At 43.4% G+C, this 9,150-nt stretch overlaps 1 protein-coding gene across 2 annotated transcripts in view; it reads left to right on the forward strand.

Annotated features, from left to right (window-relative positions):
- Positions 1–1,500: 1,500 nt before the first annotated feature.
- The window catches only part of erfl1 (Ets2 repressor factor like 1), a 46,940-nt gene continuing 39,290 nt past the window's right edge, over positions 1,501–9,150 (forward strand). Inside the window, exon 1 of one of the 2 annotated variants that reach the window (XM_048261178.1) lies at positions 1,501–1,582. The gene's annotated coding sequence lies outside the window, so the exon portion shown is untranslated. Of the gene's footprint in view, positions 1,583–2,891; positions 3,315–9,150 lie in introns of those variants that run through there. The other variant, XM_048261177.1, reaches the window with a different exon arrangement.

Consider the following 9,150-nt stretch of genomic DNA (forward strand, 5'->3'; position numbering starts at 1 on the left):
TTCCCATCCTCTTTTATCAAGTCAACAACCGTCTCTCCCCCTCCCTTCCCGTTCAACCCCTGCCTTCCTCCCCTCCCACCCCCCTCCCCCCACCCCCTCCTCTCTCTCTCTCTCTCCCTCTCTCACTTCAATCTCAAGTGTTTTCAATTTTATTCTAGAGTGGAATTAACTACCCCCGATGTCAAATTGCCGACGAAATCGATAATAATATCTTTACAAAAGAGGATATTCCAGTCTCTCGCGTCGGCTTTTGAAAAATGGAAAATTTAGCCGAGATTGATTCATTAGTTGACACGTTATAGGACGGTATAAGTATTGATCGCGGCCTGTCATGTCCCATCTCGGCTAATCGAAGCTGAGGCGCTCTGTCGATGGGCGCATTTTTCATAATTCCAACGCCGGGGAGAGAGAGTAGCCGACGGAGGGGGACTGTGAGGCACTGAGAGAAAACGGGGAGAGTATAGGGCGAGGGTGGGGGCACAAGAAAGATAGACGGGGGAGAGATGACTGGGGGAAATAGGTAGGGGGTAGAGAGTGGAAGACTGAGAAATAGAGTGAAAAGAGATATGGGGTAAAAGGAAAAATGGGAAAAAATAAGGATAGAGGATCGGTGGGGTGGCTGTCCATGGAAACAGCCCCACCGAATGTGCGGAGAAGGATAGGCTTAGGCCGACAGGTATGTTAATAGTGCAGGTATTGGGGCGTAAATAATTAATGCATTAACTAATTAACCCCAAACCACCAGAAAGCGAGATGGAAGGGAGAACGCGACTGGGAAGTCAGTGGGATGGCGTGGGAGTGTGAGAGAATAGGATCGAGCATCAATGGGGAAGAATTGCTTTTAATAGCGGGAGATGCTGGAGGGTGGGGGCAGGATTGGGGGGGCTGGAGAAAATGGCTAGAACGGATGAAGGGACTGAGCAGGTGGGGGTTGGGGTGCTGGGGACGAGAGTGGGCCGGTGGGCCGGGGGTAAATAGAAATCGAATGGCTTTTGGTGCGAGGAGAAAGAAGTTCTTAGGGGGAAATATATATTTATATTTTAAGCGAGGCGACAACGACGATGATGGAGAAAGTTTTGATTGTGTTGACTTTGTTTTTGAAAGTTGTCTTTGGATTGGGGGCCTTTGGGCTCACAGTGAAAATCGTGAAATCCCAGAGGCTCATCAAATGGACTATCAGTTAGCCTAGAGGTAAATATGACAGTGCTGTCACTTGCTGTCACTGAACACAAAATACATTGTCCATTTGATGCAGCGTCGCAGTTGTTGTTGATCTGTTGCTGAGTTTAACTATTGTCTGTTATTTTATTTACATTTATTAACAAATCACTAAGAGTCTTGTTCCTGGCCTAAAGGCCTTTGAGCAAAATAAAAAAAACAGCAAATGTCATGTTTAGGTAACAGTAAGCTTGCATACAAGTGGATGGAGTAGGGAAATCGTTCAATTGATCATGTGTGTTCGGTCTCTATCCTATTACAGACATCCATTATTCAATTGAGATGCGGGACTAAATCCTGGACCGGAGCTACGCTGCATGGAACGGACTTTCATCAGTAAAGAATGTTTTTCATTAACAAAAAGGTTGTTGAAGAATAGCCTATTTACATGGTCCATACAGAACAACATTTCAAATGCATATGTTTACAAACCATAAATGTAAAAAAACAGCTTAACGAAATTAACTCATGTATTGTAGCTACAAGCTTAATCAGAGTTTGACTTTATAGGCCTGTAGGCTGAATGTTAATAGACCCGTCATGTTTCGGACACAGAAGCGAAGCAGAGCAATTCAAAAACCTCACTGTTAATTGTCTATTTCAAGCGAAACTCCAAGGCAGACCAGGCATAAAATGGCACCCAAATATATTTGTGGGATGATGAGTGTAAAGAAAATGGGGAAGGCGAATAAGGAAAATAAGTGATGAGTTTGGATGATGGAGAAAGAGAAGAGAAGGGGATGGAAAAGCGGGGACCGTATTGTGGGCTATGTGTGTGGGAGATGGAGAGACGGAGGGAGGGGTGAGTGGGGGTACTTGGCAGTCTCTGAGTATCTCAGCTTCTCTCCGGCCGAGAAAGCGGTCGATATTTAATTGTTATTGCTAGCATGGAACGCACGGAAGCGGTGCCTGTACGAAAATTTCTCATTTATTTGGTATTCTTGTTTTCTCCCTTTCTCCCTCACTCTGCCTCCATCTCTTCTCGTCTTTGGGGGTGTTGGGGGGGGGGGGGTATTTACTGCACTTTGGGATGGGGGAAAGTGTGGCTGTATGGATGAGATTTAAGGAAAAAGCAGACATTTTCTCCAACCAAGTTTGGTTTTCGTCTCCACACACATTGCTTTCAGCCCCCGACCCCCTACCCACCCACACAAACCTGTATTCTCCCACCCCCACCCCCGTCCCCTCTCACCCCTACCTCTGCCCCCACCTGTCCAAAATGAAAAATCCGTCATTTTCATCAAACGTCCATCCAAATATTATCTGCACTCCATTCCAAGAGATCGAATCTTATTTAGAGCGACGGGATTCGCCATCTGTTTTCAAATTTCATTCCTCCATGAACTTTATTTTCCCCGACTTTGGGCAAAATTATAACCCGATCGATCCGCTATCTGGCCACCGTCTACATATATTTTCCGTGGCGGTCTCTCCCTCTGCTCTCAGTTTCTGGTCCATTTTCACACTCACAGCCACGGGAACAAGTGCAGAGCACATTGTAGCGTAGCCGCACCGAGCAGATTGAAACTTAAGTACAGTTTGATACAGAGGGGGCATACCCTCTGGCCGTCTGTCTCTCCATCCCCCTCACCTCGTCGCTCTCCCCGCGCTCCTGGCTCCTCTGCCATGCTCATTCACTCTCTCACTCCCTCTCTCCGCGCCTGTCTCGTCCTGCCCTGTGCATTTTCTCCCCATGCCTGTTCGCGTCTTCTCGCGCAGCAGGGACAACACGGAATGACTAAATAAACGTCGCATGGGCAAGAAAGCAGCAGTTCGGCTTTTCCTTACATCTTACGTTAAGGACTTTCACGTTTCCCGGTGTTTTTCCCTACTTTCTCTGTCTTCGTGTCCGGTAGTAACACAGCAGTCTTTGCTCATCTTAGTCTCGCAGTTCTTGCAGGCTGTTTTATTAACTACCTCATCTGCTTTTAAGCTGTTTTCGGCTCCTTTTGGCTAAGAAGTAGAAGATATGCAAGCGTAAAGTTAAGAAGTCTGTGGTTTACAAGCGACATAGAAGAGCACTGTGTTACATCCTCTGAACTACTTGGAAGTCAATTGGGACCTACTGGCAAGCCGATGTGACAGTGCAGCGTCAGGTAAGAAAATTGGTGCCTATGCCACTGTTTCTCTCACTACAGGCCTGCTAATATTAATGTTTAACGTAAATCATTTTAAACTTCTAAAATGAAATACACGGGAAGGTTCAATTGAAACTCCGGAAACCACAAAATAGTTGATCATTTGAAAGTACCTCGTCACAACATAATTAACTGCAGGTGTTCAGATTTACATCTTGATTGTGAATGATTGTACAGTAGCCTAACCTTCACCTGCGTGATTAATACGCATGTTAAGACCTATTTTAGACGTAGGCTAGGCTATAGCCTATGTTGGCTAAGTGTTTTCAAGTACATTGGACTGTTCATTGTCACTCATGAACTTTTCCCGGATGGCATTTTGCTCACTAGGTTGTTCACTCAAAGCATGGTAGTTGTTTTCTTGATCAGGACTTTAGGAAATGTCTCCTTAAGAGTAGCCTAGCGTATACAAGTTTCTGTGGCCTTCACTCAGTGTCAGGATTAGGCTACACTTAGAGTAATTACATGTCAGGTCACAAGTTGACACATAGTTTGACAAGTCAAATGATTCTACCAACAGCTAGTGTATTAGAAACAATGGATATTCATTATAGCCTAGATATTTAGTTAAACTAAGTCTACCCATTCCCCAAGTGTGGAATTAGGGATGATGGTCGGACATAAAAGGATGCACAGAAAAGGACTTACAGGCCTCAGATTCAACCTCAGAGGACAAGCTGAACATTTTATGTAATGTCCCTTCATTAAACTACACCTTTCCTAAGGATAGGCATAGGCCTACTGTCCAGAGATTAGGCATAGCCAATAATGTATAATCTCTATGATGCAAAGTAAGATTTTGGTGGAAGACACACTCTAGTCTGTGAATTTATTTGAAGTTAGAAAGATTTCTTTAGCAATATAAGACATTGCAAGTGTCTCATTAGGCATTTCTCAATACCATTTGTATGACCCCTTGGGTGACATGAGTGTTCCAGTAGTTTAAATGAGGTATGGGTGACCAGCGCAGGTCTTCAAATGCTACTTGTAAATATTCTATTTTTCTGTGCAGTGTGCAGTATTTTTCAGTGAACCACTGAAGACCGCATGCACATGAATGGGACATCTTCTGAGCACACCACTCAAGGAAATCTCTATACATACCATGAGCACATCATCTGCTTATGCACGATAGCTGTGTGTCGTCTAAATGGCTAGTTCTGGAATATTCTAATAAGGCATAACGTGGGAAATTGAGGCTCCTCATAATATTGCGCCTTACTGAGGTCTTCAGAGGTGTTTCAACCAGGCACATAAACCAATATTTATAGGCACCTTAACAGATTCATTACTGTTAAAAAAGGTCATTCCGCTGAGGATAAAACGCCCATAAAAAGCTGTACCCGAATCCCTCTCTCCTCCACGTTTGGCAGTGACAACAGTACAGTAGAGTCCATGGCTAAATCATTCCTCATTCCCTTTATGGGCCCAGAGGACATTTATGGCCTCTCACTGGGCTTAAGTAAGAGTGCTAACGCATGTAAGGACACTGGCTTTCATTCAGCCACCGGCCGCCTGTAATGAAAGGTCACTCTCCTGAAAGCCATTGAACAACAGTCAAATCCACAGTCAATGGATTAGGACCTGGCTGTTGTGAAAGTGTGTATCGGTGGTTGAACCGGTCAACTGGCCTATAGTTGTCAGTTTTAGGTGGTCTTTGAGAGCATTTAGTAAGTTTCTACAGTTTTCTCATAACTGTTAGTTTTCATTAAAAAAAAACCAGTTTCTTTTATCAATTGCTTTCATTTCATGGGCCTTTTTGTTGTCTTTAACACCATTTTTTGTACCTTCTGTATCTAGTGATTGGTTATTTTTCAATTATATTTTTGGGTGTTTCCAGTCTTTATTTGACAGGACAGTAAAGAGTGAACAGGAAATGAATGGGAGAGAGACAGATGGGAAGTCGGTTCGGGAAAAGACCTCGGGTCAGACTCCAGTCTGGGTCCCCATATGGGCCCGTTTGTGGTACAGGACGGCTCCACCAATCATTTGATTTTCTAATATACCTTTTCAAAGCCTGTAAAAAATGTCCACTTTCCAGTTCTGTGTCTCATAGTTTTCTCTTGGCGCAGTACATCTGCGTCCACCATCGCTGACTTTCAGCATGGCTTCTCTGACCTCCTTCAGGGTCTTAAACTTTTGGAGGTTCTCAAACTTCTCCCTTGTCTCCCTCACCTCAGCTTTTCTGCCACTTAACCCCATATTTCACAGATGAACTGCAGCTAATTTAGCCGCAGTTAGCCACACCACCCTGCACTTCACTGCCACACCACGCTTAATTACCCGCAATTAAAGTCCAATGCTAACGAGAATATTGCTCTGTTATGAAATACAGTGGAATGACAAAAGAGAAAAGCGCTCAGAGGAGATGTGGGCTTGTAGCAGAGGAGGAAGTGGTCAAAGTGGTCAGGTGGCTCAGATGTCACTGAAAGGGCTAGAGTGAATCAGTGGCTAGGTGATCTGAAACTTGAGGATGCACAGAAGCAATAAAGGTCCTATTCAGTTCCTTAATTTGACATTTGTGTAGCACAGTAAACGTGTGCTGGTTACTCCCCCAGAATACAGTTTTTATATGTTATCACATTAAATTAAATCTAAGGGCACATGGACCAGTTCATCCTTTCACCAAAAATTCCCACAGTATTACAGTAAAACCAGTGTGTCGGCGTATACCTTGATTTAACACCTGTTAACAGTGATGAAAACGTGGTTGTCAGTTCTCTGTGAAATATTACATGCCTTTGTGTCACATTAGGAAAAATGTCCCTTTGACCTTTGATATTTGAATCTCACATGATATATCCCATGGGATCATTTCCATAGCGATTGATTAATGCATACAGAAAACAGCAGAGAATTAGTTGAATTCAAATTTCTGTGTCAAGTTCATCCTTTAGATTCAGCTTGTTCAGGAGTACCATGTTGTGTGTTTTTCACGCCAAGAGAATCATCACTGCCCATTGCCCATGAACTTAATATTGGGTGTTTGTGTTGTCTTTGTCAATGTCAGTGTGAAGTGCTTTGAGTGGCCATTGTGCTATGCTATTCAAACACAATACTTACTTATTTACAATATCTATGATATAACTGTCAGCTAGTGAGGTGACAACCTGCTTGATCTCAGTTCTTCCTCTAATGACCAATGCAGGTGCTTTTGTATGAGTGAGTGTTAGCCGTTGCAGAATATGTGTGGGATGTTTTTCTCCTCTCTCACCTAATTATATGATGGAGGGCAACTGTCATGTCCTGCATGAACACCTCTGTTGTAAATACCATGACAACGCTTTTTGTCTGCCTTTCCAATAGCCAAGAATCAAATCCTTCCCTTATGCATTGACTAACTTAGTCCATTATGATTACAGATTTATCAATATGTGCATTCATGGCTAACCTTATGCAGGCTTTTGAAACAATTTAATCACACGTTACAACTCTAAGAGCCCATAATAATTATTACAATGGAGATAGAAAATGACAGCAATGATGTCAATTATATACTCTAGCTTCCCATTGCCCTGCGAGGTGGAGGAGGGAAAAGGAAATGGCGATGGCTGTTTTGGCTGGGCGACAATAGTACACAGTGATAGTAATAACACAAGGCCCAACAGTGATAACAATTAGATTTGATTTCATTTGAGGATACCTCCACAGCTGCTACCCCTACCCCATGTCACGCCCCCATTCACACCCCACCCCCTTCCCCTTGTGGGGCCAGTCTCCCCCTCAGATTAAAGTGGGTGTGTTAATTCGGTGGTGTAGCGATCGAAGAGCTCTGGCAACAATGGGAAATGGGCTATTGATCAGAACAGCTCAGATTAAGACTGGGGACTGAAGCTCTTTCTTGCTCTCCTTTTCCCTCCTTTTCTCCTGCATTTCCCACCCCTCTTTCTTCTTCTTCGTCTTCTTCTCCACCCGCTCCCCCTCTCTTTCTTTTGCATTCTCTCTCTCTCTATACCCCCCCTCTCTCTCTCTCTTTCTCTCTCTATACCCCTCTCTATCTCTCTCTTCCTCTGTCTACAAGCCTGAGTTTTCTCCCTCTAGCTCCTATTATCCCCTTTCCTCTCATGGTTACCCCCTCTCTGTCTTTCCCCCTCTCTCCTTCTCCCCCCTCTCTCTCCTGCCCCCCCCTCTCTCTCCATCTCTCTCTCTCTCTCTCTCTCTCTGTCCCATCTGTATCTGTAGACCATCTTCCCATGTGGATCTCTCTCCCACATCTAAATACATCACTTCCTCCTTCTCACTTGGCATCATTCAAGGTAGATTGAGCAATATGCCTGTATTTTACTGAAAAATATAGGCCTAGTTTTTAACATTAAAAAAGATTTTTTTTAATCAAAGTTGTAAACACACAAAATTCAATAGGAAACCGTGAAAAGGTGTATTTTAATAGATCTATATTTTTTGTCTGATTGAAAATCTTTTGGCAATTACAATCACTGTGAAAACAATAAAAAGACATGCAGAACAAACCTTCGATTCTCATCGAAAAGACATAAAGCATACAACCAGCACAGAGACAGTAAATCTATAGCACGAAAAGTGTGCTTTTTTTTTTAATCCCCGCTCTACTTATATTAATTACCCCAATCAATAAAAATAGTATAGGCCGTCCGTACCCCTGCTCTCAGCTGCTCCCAGCTGCTCCCTCCTCAGGCAGCTGTCAGGCAGGAGCCCACACACACACTGACTCTGGGTCAGAAAGAGAACCCCTGCTAATCCAAACAAATTGCCTCCAGAACACTTATTCTGATCCCAGGTCAGTCGGCAGACCCAGTCACTTAGTGCGGTCTGTCTCTTAAGCCTCCTCGAGTGCTGAGGGTTGTCTCTTGTAGCAGTAGTCCCCCTCTTGTTGACAGAGATAAATACCCATGGCTATGCACAGTATATGTGCGAACAATACTGTTGAAAACCACAACGGAATCAGACACTTGCAGTCCCCACTAATCTATTCACAAGGTGCACATAGTTATACAGTATTCCAAGAAAATACAGATTCTATATCAGTATTCCCAGAGTTCTGTTGAGTATTTGTCTTGCAGCAACCTCTCCAACACACATACTAACACTTATATACATGTGTGTATACGGTATACCACCTCTACACCACAACACTCAACAAGATCTCACATACATACATACATACATACATACAAACATACATACATAAACACATACATATACATACATACAGTAAACACTGACATGCTTTCATGCCTGGCATGAACAATTTCAGCCCACATACAAAATAATCCACACTACATACACACACTTATCAACACTCAATACTCACTCTTATACAGTGTAGTGGGTGATATCTTTTAACCAGATGCATATTCAAACTACATTTACTTCTTATGCATATCTTTAAGGACCTCTTATGAACCAGCAGTGCAATGAGAAATAGTATCTACCGCTGGAGAAAGTGACATAGACCATGGCCTTAGAATAGATAATCACAGCTCTCACTAGAGGGCGATAGAGAGGTTAGTCTGTGTGTGTGTGTGTGTGTGTGTGTGTGTGTGTGTGTGTGTGTGTGTGAGAGAGAGAGAGAGAGAGAGAGAGTAGCCCCAAGCGTAACCCCAAGCCCAATACATGTGTGCAGTGCACATATGTATGCTTGTGATAATCATTGGATTGCTCTGGTAGTAGTGTTGCATTGTCCTTTCTTCGCGTTTATCATTCTATCTCTTGGCTCTGCCTACTACTTTTGTCTCCCAGGCTTTGTCCACCTCTTCTCTGGCCTCTCTTGTCATATGCCCTCTCTTTTAACACATGAGTGAGCTCCATAGGTTTA

The sequence above is a fragment of the Alosa alosa genome, chromosome 13 (genome assembly GCF_017589495.1).
Source record: "Alosa alosa isolate M-15738 ecotype Scorff River chromosome 13, AALO_Geno_1.1, whole genome shotgun sequence".
Taxonomy (NCBI): Eukaryota; Metazoa; Chordata; class Actinopteri; order Clupeiformes; family Clupeidae; genus Alosa; species Alosa alosa.